The sequence below is a fragment of the Podarcis erhardii genome (assembly GCF_964252035.2).
Source record: "Podarcis erhardii genome assembly, chromosome: 2".
NCBI lineage: Eukaryota > Metazoa > Chordata > Lepidosauria > Squamata > Lacertidae > Podarcis > Podarcis erhardii.
Genome location: NC_138498.1, coordinates 112988858 through 113001627, shown reverse-complemented (window position 1 = coordinate 113001627; position 12770 = coordinate 112988858). Strand labels below are relative to the sequence as shown.

The 12770-nt window shown below is 45.1% G+C and overlaps 1 long non-coding RNA gene across 1 annotated transcript in view; it reads right to left on the bottom strand.

Moving 5' to 3' along the window:
- LOC309337478 overlaps positions 1-12770 on the bottom strand; it is a 169338-nt gene that overhangs the window by 42375 nt on the left and 114193 nt on the right. The gene's annotated exons all lie outside the window — the stretch shown is intronic.

The window sequence follows — 12770 nt, the reverse complement described above, 5'->3', positions numbered from 1 at the left end:
GGATCGTGGTGCGTCTTGCAGATGGCTTCCCGGGCAGCAAACCTCTTTGGCTACCTGGAAAAGAGGCCAGATCAACGGTTGGGCATTGAGCGAGAGAACTTAAATCTATGGAGCAGGGCCTGTTTGGAACCCATTCACAGTGCTGGAGTGGAATGTTGAATTGCATGGGTACACTGACAGCGGGAAAACTACTGGAAAACATATAGAAAAGCCAAACACAGCAGCAGGTCATTCTGCCCATGAGGCAGTGCTTGGGGAAGAAGTTTCCTCAGGTGGCAGACAGTTGGTAGGAGCACTAGATTTGGGCACTAAGGTATGTGCCACTGGCTGCCACCTGCTCTTGTTGCCGGCCTCCAACGCCTCTAATGTCCCCTGCTACTGCTTTCTGCTCCTACAAAGCCCCTGCCGTGGTGGGGGGGCATTGGAGAAGGTAGGGGGCACCGCAGGAGATGTGGGGGAACAGGCACCATTTTCTGTTTTGCCTCAAGAGGCAAAATGTCCTGGGCCAGCCCTGACGGCCATTTCCAAAGCATACAGAGAGTTTTGGTTTTTCGTGGCGGTTTTCTCCCCTTCCTGCAAGCCACTAACATACAGGCAAGCAACTACAGTGGTACCTCGGGTTAAGAACTTAATTTGTTCTGGAGGTCCGTTCTTAATCTGAAACTGTTCTTAAACTGAAACTGTTCTTAAACTGAAACTGTTCTTAAACTGTGGTACCACTTCAGCTAATGGGGTCTCCCGCTGCTGCTGCAAAATTTCTGTTCTCCTGCAAGCAACTACACTGGTACCTCGGGTTAAGAACTTAATTCGTTCTGGAGGTCCGTTCTTAATCTGAAACTGTTCTTAATCTGAAACTGTTCTTAAACTGCGGTACCACTTCAGCTCATGGGGTCTCCCGCTGCTGCTACACAATTTCCGTTCTCATCCTGAGGTAAAGTTCTTAACCCGAAGTACTACTTCCGTGTTAGCGGTGTCTGTAACCTGAAGCGTCTGTAACCTGAAGCGTCTGTAACCTAAGGTACCACTGTAGTGCATTTTGCACAAATTCTTTGTACAGTGGTACCTCGGGTTACATACACTTCAGGTTACATACGCTTCAGGTTACAGACTCCGCTAACCCAGAAATATTACCTTGGGTTAAGAACTTTGCTTCAGGATGAGGACAGAAATTGTGCTCTGGTGGTGCAGCAGCAGCAGGAGGCCCCATTAGCTAAAGCGGTGCTTCAGGTTAAGAACAGTTTCAGATTAAGAACAGACCTCCAGAACGAATTAAGTTCTTAACCCGAGATACCACTGTATCTGATTTGGCCACCTGGATCACCTGACACAGGATCGAAAGGTTGCGAGCATAATTAAGCCAATCATTTCTTCCCAGTATTTCTTTATTGAAGGGCAGGGCCACCAAACATGCCTCGTATCTGCATTTGAGGGCCCAGACTTCCAACGTTTGTCTCCTCATCTGGGTTATGCCAGCTCCCACTGGTAAATCCATTTAGAACAGCTGCCTCTTAGGCCCCGTCTGCACTGCACATTTAAAGCAATATCATACCACTTTAAACTACCATGGCTTCCCCCAAAGGATCCTGGGAGCTGTAGTTTGTGAAGAGTGGTGAAGGTTTTTAGGAGACCCTGATTCCCCTCATAGGGTTACACTTCTCAGAGTGATTTAACAACCATCTGCACAGAACTCTGGGAATTGTAGCTCAGTGAGGGGAACAGGGGTCTCCTAACAACCCTCGCTGACAACCTTCACAAACTACATCTCCCAGGATTCTTTGGGGGAAGCCATGGTTGTTTAAAGTGGCATGATATTGCTTTAAATGTTTATTTAGGAGATCACTGAAAGCAGATGAAAACATCAGCAGGATTTTAATCTCACTTGTAATGCAACAAACTTTATGGATAATATGGATAGATATAAAATATAGATTTGATATGATATGCAGGTGAAAAGGTTGACTGTTATGTACTGAAGTTCTCACCCTGGGCCAGCAGGGGGATGCTGCAGATAGTTTTCACTCAGGTCCACGTCAGTTATTTTAGGTGGGAAACCCTGGGTTGTTGTTGCTACAATGTTGACAGCCGGCTGCCTATAAAAGCAGGCCGGCTGAGCTGTTTGCTGTTCAGTTTTGCCAGCGTACAAATAAAGAGCTGCTCTGGAGAAATTGCTGTGTCGTCTGCTATGTTCGCCCACAACTTAACATTGACAATAAGGACCCACAGAGGGGATGGGGGGAGATCTTGAGATTCAGAGAAATCTCTGTATGTGGAAATGTATTTGGTTTTGTTATAAATCTATATATGAAAAATCAAATAAAAACCATTTTTTAAAAAGACACTGCTTTAGATATATGGTGCAGCCGGGCCTTACATTCGTACATAGCGATGTTGTTGGTAATCCTTCATAATAAACTTTTATGCCATTTCTGCTGGGGAGAGTTCTTTGCCCACATCCTTCTAAAAGTCTAGGCCTGGCCTGCACAAGAAGTAGGTCTGTTATGCCATCAGAGCTGTCTCTCTTCCACTCCTGTGAGAACAACAACAACAACAACTTAATAAATTTATTTATTTGGTTTTTCAAGTTGGCAGAGGGTTGGACTCGATGGCCCTTGTGGTCTCTTCCAACTCTATGATTCTATGATTCTAAGTTAAAATTTTACAATCACAAACATACAACATAAAAACAAGATTCCAAAGAATCTCCTGGACTTCTCCTCCTCCCCTTTGTGGGTCCTATTATTAATCATTTCCTCCCGCACCTTTTATAATAATCCAAATCTTTTAAGGTAAAGGTAAAGGGACCCCTGACCATTAGGTCCAATTGTGGCCGACTCTGGGGTTGCGGCGCTCATCTCGCTTTATTGGCTGAGGGAGCCGGCGTACAGTTTCCGGGTCATGTGGCCAGCATGACTAAGCCCTCCCATCAGATGTCAAAGCGATAAACAACTACCTGACATTCAGAAGACATCTTAAGGCAGCCCTGTTCAGGGAAGTTTTTAATGTGTGATATTTTAGTGTATTTTTGGTTTCTATGGAAGCCGCCCAGAGTGGCTGGGGAAACCCAGCCAGATGGGCGGGGTATAAATAAATTATTATTATTATTATTATTATTATTATTATTATTATTATTACGAACCAGAGCAGCGCATGGAAACGCTGTTTACCTTCCCGCTGGAGCTGTACCTATTTATCTACTTGCACTTTGACGTGCTTTCGAACTGCTAGGTTGGCAGGAGCAGGGACCGAGCAACGGGAGCTCACCCCGTCGTGGGGATTCGAACCGCCAACCTTCTGATCGGCAAGTCCTAGGCTCCGTGGTTTAACCCACAGCGCCTCCCGCGTCCCTCAGTTATATCCAAAATTCACCATTAAACTACAAGGGTTATTCAGATCCTACTAACGTTTTGAACTGTTTACAGTGGTTTTTAAGGTAAATTGTAATTTTTCTCTCCTGTGAGAATTAAAAGCACCTGCTCTGAGCCAAGGCACTTTTGAGCAATGAAGGGAAGAATGGCTAAGGACCAGGGCCGGATTTAGGTTTGATGAGGCCCTAAGCTGCTGAGGGTAATGGGGCCCTTTATATATACAGCTGTCCTTTGTCAGCAACAAATTTTTGCTTTCTTTTTGTGTTGAATATATGCTATATGGTAACTTATGGGCCTAATAGGTATCTAAAGCCATTTGCACATGCAGAATGTAGGCACCCTATGTATAGAAATGAGCAAACCAGTGATATTTTAGGGAGCAGGCTAGCAGGTGGGGCTCATTACTTACATCATAGGAGCCTACGCAACAAAAAACACTGTTGCTGTGTGTAGGTTTTATTTTATTTGTTTTTTATCTTACATTTTGGAAATGTACACCCAGTTTTTCCTTTGTGCTTTTTTTTTTGGTGGGCGGCCCAAGAGAGTGGGGCTCTAAGCTATAGTTTGTTTAGGGGGGTGAAATCCCCAAAAAGGATGTTACTTTTTTCTGTATGCCACAACAGCTGCGAGAATATTGTTAGCGAAGAATTGGAAGAAACAAGATTTACCAGCTATCGAAGAATGGCAGATGAAGATGATGGACTATGTGGAACTTGCCAAACTGACTGGGAGAATCCAAGACCAGAGAGAAGAGACGGTGGAAGAAGACTGGAAGAAGTTTAAGGAATATTTGAAAAAATATGTTAATATTTAAATCTTAGAATAGCTTTGGAAGTGGATATAGGCTGTAGGGTTAGAAGAAGAAGATGTTGTTGTTTAGTCGTTTAGTCGTGTCCGACTCTTCGTGACCCCATGGACCAGAGCACGCCAGGCACTCCTGTCTTCCACTGCCTCCCGCAGTTTGGTCAAACTCATGCTGGTAGCTTCGAGAACACTGTCCAACCATCTCGTCCTCTGTCGCCCCCTTCTCCTTGTGCCCTCCATCTTTCCCAATATCAGGGTCTTTTCCACAGAGTCTTCTCTTCTCATGAGGTGGCCAAAGTATTGGAGCCTCAGCTTCACGATCTGTCCTTCCAGTGAGCACTCAGGGCTGATTTCCTGAAGAATGGATCGGTTTGATCTTCTTGCAGTCCATGGGACTCTCAAGAGTCTCCTCCAGCACCATATTTCAAAAGCATCAATTCTTCGGCGATCAGTCTTAAGTGTGATTAAAAAAAGATGGTTAGAAAGTATGAGATATGTAGACTGCTAAAGATGAAGTAAAATGCAAATCAGATAGGTGGGACTTGGGGAAGCCCACTTAACAATATTTAGAAAAATAAGGATATGACAAGAATTTTTATTGTTTGTCTTTTCTGTTTGTGTTTTTTATTTGTGTTATAAAATGAATATATATTTTTTTTGAGAAAAAAAGCAAAAGCTATAGTTTGTTTAGATTATACATAAATCCAGTACTGCTAAGGAGTGAGGTTGTGGTGGTGAGATGACACAAGGCACTGCAGTATTGGGAAGCTCAAATTCCCCCCTCATTGCTCATCGCTTTTCTGGGGTCACAGAATATGATGTCTGAACACAAACCCACATAATAACCGCACCTTCCAGTCCGATGGGAGCACCTGATGTTATCTGATTTCAGTCAACCTCATAATCTCCTGGGAAAACCAAAGATGTTGCAACCTTTACACAGGGCTTTTCCATGCAGAAACTGATCTTTAAGTTATCAGATGGAAAATAAATTACCTCAAGAGCAGAAATAGTTGTAGTGTGAATCCGAGGCTTTGCTTATACATAGTTCCTGGAGGTGGAAGATTCTCCCCTTTGTTTCTCATTTCCCCCCCAAACTTAAATTCAGTTCTCCACATTTCTGAAGGGATTTGCATAAAAAACAACCTTATGAAAACGCTTCAGCATTTCAGTGCAAATTTAGGTCACATGTCAGGACTGCAGAGCATCATGTGCTATGGTCCTTCCTCTGCAGAACAATTTACCCCACACAGCGGTTGTCAGCCTGTGGGTTCCCAGATGTTGTTGGACTACAACTCCCATCTTCCCTGAGCTCTGGCCTTGCTAGCTAGGGGTGATGGGAGTTGTAGTTCAACAACATCTGGGGACCCACAGGCAGAAGAAGTTTTTTTAAAAAACACACACACAAAAGGAAGTTGAGCAGTTGGGGGAGTGGTGCAGGAAAAACAACTTACTCCTTAACTTAAAGAAAACAAAATAGATTATTGTGGACTTTAGGAAATGTGAACTGAATATTCAGCCACTCATTATTGAGGGGAAGTGTGTGGAACAGGTCTCGGTGTTTCGATTTCTGGGAATGGAGTTGAGAGATGACCTAACCTGGGGAGAAAACAGTAAAGACCTCACGAAGAGAGCACAGCAGAGATTATATTTTCTGAGAATCCTCCGGAAAAACAATCTCTCAAAGGACCTGTTGATGGCATTTTACCATTGTACTGTGGAGAGTGTATTAACTTATGGTCTGTGTGTGTGGTTTGGGAGCTGCACGGCCAGGGGAAAACCAAAGCTGTCCAGGGTTGTAAAGACTGCAGAGAGAATAACTGGGTGCACTTTTCCCACCTTGGATCACATCTACGCTTCCAGGTGCCATAAGAAAGCTGCAGAGATAGCGCAGGATAGTGCACACCCCGGAAATGATCTCTTTCAGCTTCTGGCTTCTGGAAGAAGGTACAGGGTTATTAAGACTAGGACTATCCACCTTAGAAACAGTTTCTATCCAAAAGCGATTTTGGTTTTAAACGCAGTGTAAGGTGGTCTTTAATTATTTAATTATGGGGTATAAGAGTTTTTAGGGGGCTAAACAGGCTGGGATAGCTGGGATAGCAGGCTTGTTGGTTTTGAATGTCTGATGTAGATTTTTTTTTCAATTTCGTTGTTCTGTATGGGACAATAGCAACCAAGATTATCGTATCGTAAAAAACAAAATGCCCCCCCCCCACTTTCTTAGAATCAGAATTTGCAGCCAGACAGGTTTCTATCAGGAAATACAGGCTGGTTACTGACAGGATAGCTGACCCAAACACCCACACCACATTTTTAATCTGCTCCACACAAATATTTCGTGGTAATTCTGCTTGCGAAAATCCAGCTGGTTTTCCTTTGGCATTTCATATGGGAATAAACACACTCAAACATGCGATTAAAAAAGGCCAGTCCAAACTTGCACGTGTTTCCTCCCTGACAACCTCCCTTAGTGACATCCCCGCCTCAAGAAACATACTGTCTCACAGAGACTAGGTGTTACACCTACAAGCCTCAGATATACAGCTCTCAGTTATTTTATTTATTTTATACATGCATCTCCCACGCCCTGTGCCTAAATGCCAGTTGCTGTCCTCATACTGGGGATTTTGCGTGTTTAGTGGTGTGCCTGTGTGTGCAAGAGAGACCTTTTCTGGAAGGGCGACCTCAGTTATCAGGTGAAGATCATGGAAAATCCTGCTCAATGATGGAGGAATTATACTTCCTGTGTACAGCGAACCCGCACATCTTTGGAACATCATTCCCTCAGAGGAATTTCACATAGGAAAATAGGCAAACCCGTTTTCCATTTGGGGCGTATTCAGAGCACACCTTGCATTTCGTGGGTGTCTTCACACCAATTTGTTTCCCAGGCCAGAATATATTGCAGGAACAACTGGCACCTTGCATATGCACCAGATCTCGATGGTATCAGTCTTTTCTCAGTATCCCGATTTTGGAGTTGGTCGCAGAGGAAAAGAAATCGTTTGGGATCATGTTACGAGGTCGCCTGAAAGATCACCTTCTTCCATATGTACCAGCCCAATCCTTGAGGTCATCAGAGCCCCTTCTCCAGGTTCCCTCACTAGGGATCGGGGACAAATAAAATTAACTTTGCATTTAAAGCCGGATTTAGCAAATTCACAATTTGATATTCCAAAACAACACGAGAACCAGAATGCAGCCATCCACAGAAATCCACACTTATCTGATTTCTGCAATGCTGTTCTCTAACAACCAGTGTTTACAAAAATGAATCTAAGATATAAATGTGCGTCAAGGTGAATATACTCATGAAAATGGCATGCAAAAATGTATTGTGGTTCGAGGACCCGACCCCGCGAAGTGAAATAAAGACACAAGGACACGTGATATAAGGTTAATGGGCTAGAAAAGGCCACAACTTTATTGATTACAGCAATGAAAAGGTATTGGCTTAGGCATTGGATCGAAACAAGTGGGTTTATTCACCAGTAGGTGGAGCCTGTTGATGCTGATCCAACTATAGGCTCACCTCCTGCTGTCACCGAGGGTCGTGCCATGGCCTCCCGCCAAGCAGGCATCAGACAGAATACACGACCGCCAGATTCCTTTAACGGAATACCTCTAAAGATTGAAGGCATAGGCGATGGCCACACCTAGCACTTCGACACACCACAACACATTATTCCAATGCCTAAGCTACCCACCAATACCACAAAAAGTTGTGACGATTGCTACGAGGTAGGCGAAAAAACCAAAAAGCCTAATGCCAAATGGAAAAACTCCTACCAGGCCCCCCGGGCAACCAGGGCGACCAACCTAAGGTCCATAGCAAGGCCAATGACCTAGGCCCTAACTAAAAGGGAGTGGAGGGTGGGTGACTCGCCACGGGACGACGATGAGGAATGAGGCCAGGGAGAGGCTAGTGCTGCAGCAAAAGGCTGCTGAACACGCCCCCTATGTGGCACCTGGTTGGATGGCCACAGGAGGGGGCATGAGCACCAGCCAGGTGAGCTGGAGGCAGGGGGCAAATGCCCCCCTGCTGGGCGGTGCTCGGGCTCCTGCCCACAACCACTCCCCTCTCTTTCAGGGAGGAGAGTCTTTGTGTTAGGAGAAATACTCCGTGCATCAGCATAGATGACCACACGTGTGAGGTGGTAGATGATTTCCCTGTTTAGGGAAGCTTTTAATGTTTGACAGACTATTGTATTTTAATATTTTGTTGGAAGCCACCCAGAGTTGCTGGGGAAACCCAGCCCGATGGGTGGGGCATAAATATTATTATTATTATTATTATTATTATTATTATTATTATTATTATCTACCTGTGCTCCACCATAACCACCATCAGCCCCAACCAGCACAGCATAGCCAATGGTCAAGGATTATGGGAGTTGTATTCCAGTGATTACTGGAATGCTGTGATTACTAAGACCCAGCAAGGGCTTCTCAAAAACAAGTCATGCCAGACGAATCTCATTTCTTTTATTGATAGAGTTACAAGCTTGGTAGATCAGGGGAATACCATGGATATAGTGTATCTTGATTTAAGGAAGGCTTTTGGCAAAGTCCCCCATGATAGCAGAAGCCAGTAAAATGTGTGCTGGACGAGGCAACTGTTTGGTGGAATTGTAGCTGGTTGACTGATCAAACCACTGATCCTGGAACAAGTGGGTTGCCACAGAGTTCTGTCCTGAGCCGTTGTTGTTCAACAACTTTATAAACGCCTTGGATGAAGGAACTGAGGGGGTGCTTCTCAAATCTGCAGATGACACCAAACTGGGAGGGGTAGCTAATGCCTCAGAAGACAGAATCAGGATTCAAAATGGACTTGACAGATTGGAGAACTGGGAGCAAGCTAACAAAATGAATTCCAATAGGGGCTAATGTAAGGTTATGCACTTAAGCAGGAAGAACCAGATGCACAAATATAGGATGGGGGACACCCGGCTTACTGGCAGTATATGTGAAAAGGGACGTTGGAATCTTAGTGGACCACAAGCTTAACTTGAGTCAAAAGTGTGATGCAGTAGCAAAAGAAAAGCTAATGCTGCTCTAAGCTACATCAACTGAAGTGCAGAGTCCAGGTCAAGGGAAATACAGTGGTACCTCGGGTTAAGAACTTAATTCGTTCTGGAGGTCCATTCTTAACCTGAAACTGTTCTTAACCTGAGGTACCACTTTAGCTAATGGGGCCTCCTGCTGCTGCCGTGCTGCTGCCACACGATTTCTATTCTCATCCTGAAGCAAAGTTCTTAACCCAAGGTACTACTTCCGGGTTAGCAGAGTCTGTAACCTGAAGCGTCTGTAACCCGAGGTACCACTGTAGTAGTACCATCACTCTATTCTGCCTTGGACAGACCACACCTGGAATACTGTGTCCAGTTCTGGGCACCACAATTTAAGAAGGATGTTCACATACTGGAATGTGTGCAGAGGAGGGCAACCGAGATGATCAAGGGTCTGGAAACCAAGCCTTATGTGGAGTGGTTGAAGGAGCTGGTTATGTTTAGCCTGGAAAAGAGGAGACTGAGAGGGAGATATGATAGCCATATCTCAAGAGCTGTCACATGGAAGAGGCAACAAGCTTGCTTTCTCCTGTTCCGGAGGGTACGACTCGAACCCATGGCTTCAAGTTACAAGAAAAGGAGATTCCGACTAAATATCAGGAAGAACTTTCTGAAGGTAAGAGCTGTTCAGCAGTGGAACGGGCTCCCTCGCAATGGCGTAGCGTGGGGGGGTGCAGGGGGGGGCCGGCCACACCGGGCGCAACATCTGGGGGTTATGGTTAGGGGTAGGGTTAGGGGGTGCAAATCCACGGGTTAGGGGGCGCAATTTACTTGCTTTGCCCCGGGTGCTGACAACCCACGCTACGCCACTGCTCCCTCGGAACTGGAGGCTTTTAAGCAGAGGCTGGATGGCCATCTGTCATGGGTGGTTTAGTTGAGATTCCTGCATTGCAGGGGGTTGGACTAGATGATCCTTGGGGTCCCTTCGAACTCTACAATTCTGTGATTCTAAACCAGTAAACCACACCAGCTCTTGGAAGCAGGAAATCTTTTTCAGCCTGGGAGCTGCAGTCCCTTGTGGTCAACCTTTCAGGAGCCACATGTCAGTGGCAGGTGTGCCTGTGGGAACAGTGAGAGATGTGCTTCTTGTCTCTGCATGCCTTTGTACCCATTCTCCATCCAAGGTAAGGAAGAGCACATTCCAGCTCGTGATACCAGCTGATGCACACAGACTGAAACCTGCTCAGTTCATTAGAGATTCCATGCAAATCACTTCCTATTAATAATGATAATATAATAAATTTATTTTAGGTAAAGGTAAAGGGACCCCTGACAATGGTCCAGTCGTGACCGATTCTGGGGTTGTGGCGCTCACCTCGCTTTACTGGCCGAGGGAGCCAGTATACAGCTTCCGGGTCATGTGGCCAGCATGACTAAGCCGCTTCTGGCGAACCAGAGCAGTGTACGGAAACGCCGTTTACCTTCCCGCCGGAGCAGTACTTATTTATCTACTTGCACTTTGGCGTGCTTTTGAACTGCTAGGTTGACAGGAGCAGGGACCGAGCAACGGGAGCTCACCCCGTCGCGGGGTTTCGAACTGCTGACCTTCTGATCGGCAAGTCCTAGGCTCTGTGGTTTAACCCACAGCACCACCTGCGTCCCTAAATTTATTTTATTTATGAATAATTATGAATAATTTTGATTAACATCTGATACTCTTTTAAAATGTGTTGTGGGAGAGAGGATTATATTGGTTGTTGTTTTTTGTTCTTCTTTTTATTACGTCTTTTGTGTTTTATATTGTGTTTTTTATGTTGTGAACTGCCCGGAGATCTATGGCTAAATGGGGTGTGTGGGTGTGTTTGTACAAGTTTAATAAGTGATAATGATAATAATTTTCATTTGCAAATTTCACAAGGTAGAAGAGCAAGAAAAAGATTTTTAAAAATCAAAGAACAACAGAGAAGAGAGAAACAAAACCACAACAATAAAAGTAAAAAAAAGGTACCCCTGCCTGTACGGGCCAGTCTTGACAGACTCTAGGGTTGTGCGCCCATCTCACTCAAGAGGCCGGAGGCCAGCGCTGTCCGGAGACACTTCCGGGTCACATGGCCAGCGTGACAAAGCTGCATCTGGCGAGCCAGCGCAGCACACGGAAACGCCGTTTACCTTCCCGCCAGTAAGCGGTCCCTATTTATCCACTTGCACCCGGGGGTGCTTTCGAACTGCTAGGTTGGCAGGCGCTGGAACCGAGCAGCGGGAGCGCACCCCGCCGCGGGGATTCGAACCGCCGACCTGACGATCGGCAAGCCCTAGGCGCTGAGGCCTTTACCCACAGCGCCACCCGCGTCCCATACAACAATAAAAAGGAGCGTACAAAAACACTAAGATGTAAGGTGGTATACAAATTTAATTAATGCTAGCACTAATAACGGTAGGTGGACCACTTCAGTTCATGGTGTGGATGGAGTCACCATTTACTCACTGTTTAGTTACCATTTCCTATTCTTTAGCACTTACTAGCTAAAGAATCCTGTTCCTGGCCAGTGAATGGAAGTACCAGTATGTTTTAAACTGCAATTGATTTCCGGATGTTTTTAACTGTAACCGATCTTAGACGTATAACGAATGAATGAATGTTACAGATAGGTAGCCATGTTGGTCTGCCATAGTCAAAACAAAAAATTCCTTCCAGTAGCACCTTAAAGACCAACTAAGTTAGTTCTAGGTATGAGCTTTCGTGTGCATGCACACATCTTCAGATACACTGAAACAGAAGTCACCAGACCCTTCTATATAGTGAGAAGGTGGGGAAGGGGTATTACTCAGAAGGGTAGTGGGAATGGGTGATTGGCAGATAGCTGTGATGAGCCTGTTGACGACTCTTAACGACTGCAATAGGTCTTACAGGAAAAAGCAAGGGGTGAGAAGGTGAAAAATGGCTTTGTCATGTATAATGAGATAAGAATCCAATGTCTTTGTTCAGACCAGGTCTCTCCATGGTTTTAAGTTTGGTAATAAGTTGCAATTGGTAATAAGTTGAATGACTTATTTGGTAATAAGTTGAATGAATGAATAACGTTTCTCATTTTGCCCTGTTTCAAATCATGTATCTGCTTGCCACCCTGAGCTCTGGGAAAGGGGGTTGTGTGGGGTGAGGAGAGAGGAAGGGACAGATACAGATTCCATAAAGAAGGAGGAGATAAACTATTCAACACGAAAAAGGAAAATGCAAATAAAATCTGTCAGGCTTCTCCCTCTTTCACTTGGAAGGGTGTTGCTCTCGAGGTTAAAGATAAGCTAGGAAAACTTAGTTTATCATGCATTAGCAGGCTAGATGATTCACAGCAAACCTCCCTAACTGTGTGAAAGGGCTGGCTAAAAAAAAGGGACCTGCTTTGGAGGTGAACTTCATCTTAGTTTTCCTCATAGTAGACTCAATGGAATGAATGGGCCAGATTCAGTACATTTCAATAGGTCTACCCCGAGTACCCTGCTACAGCCCAGGGTTTGTGCAGTACATTCATACTCATTGAGTGACAAGAGGCATCTCTCTGAAGAGGGGTAGCTAGACAACAATGTGCCCTCC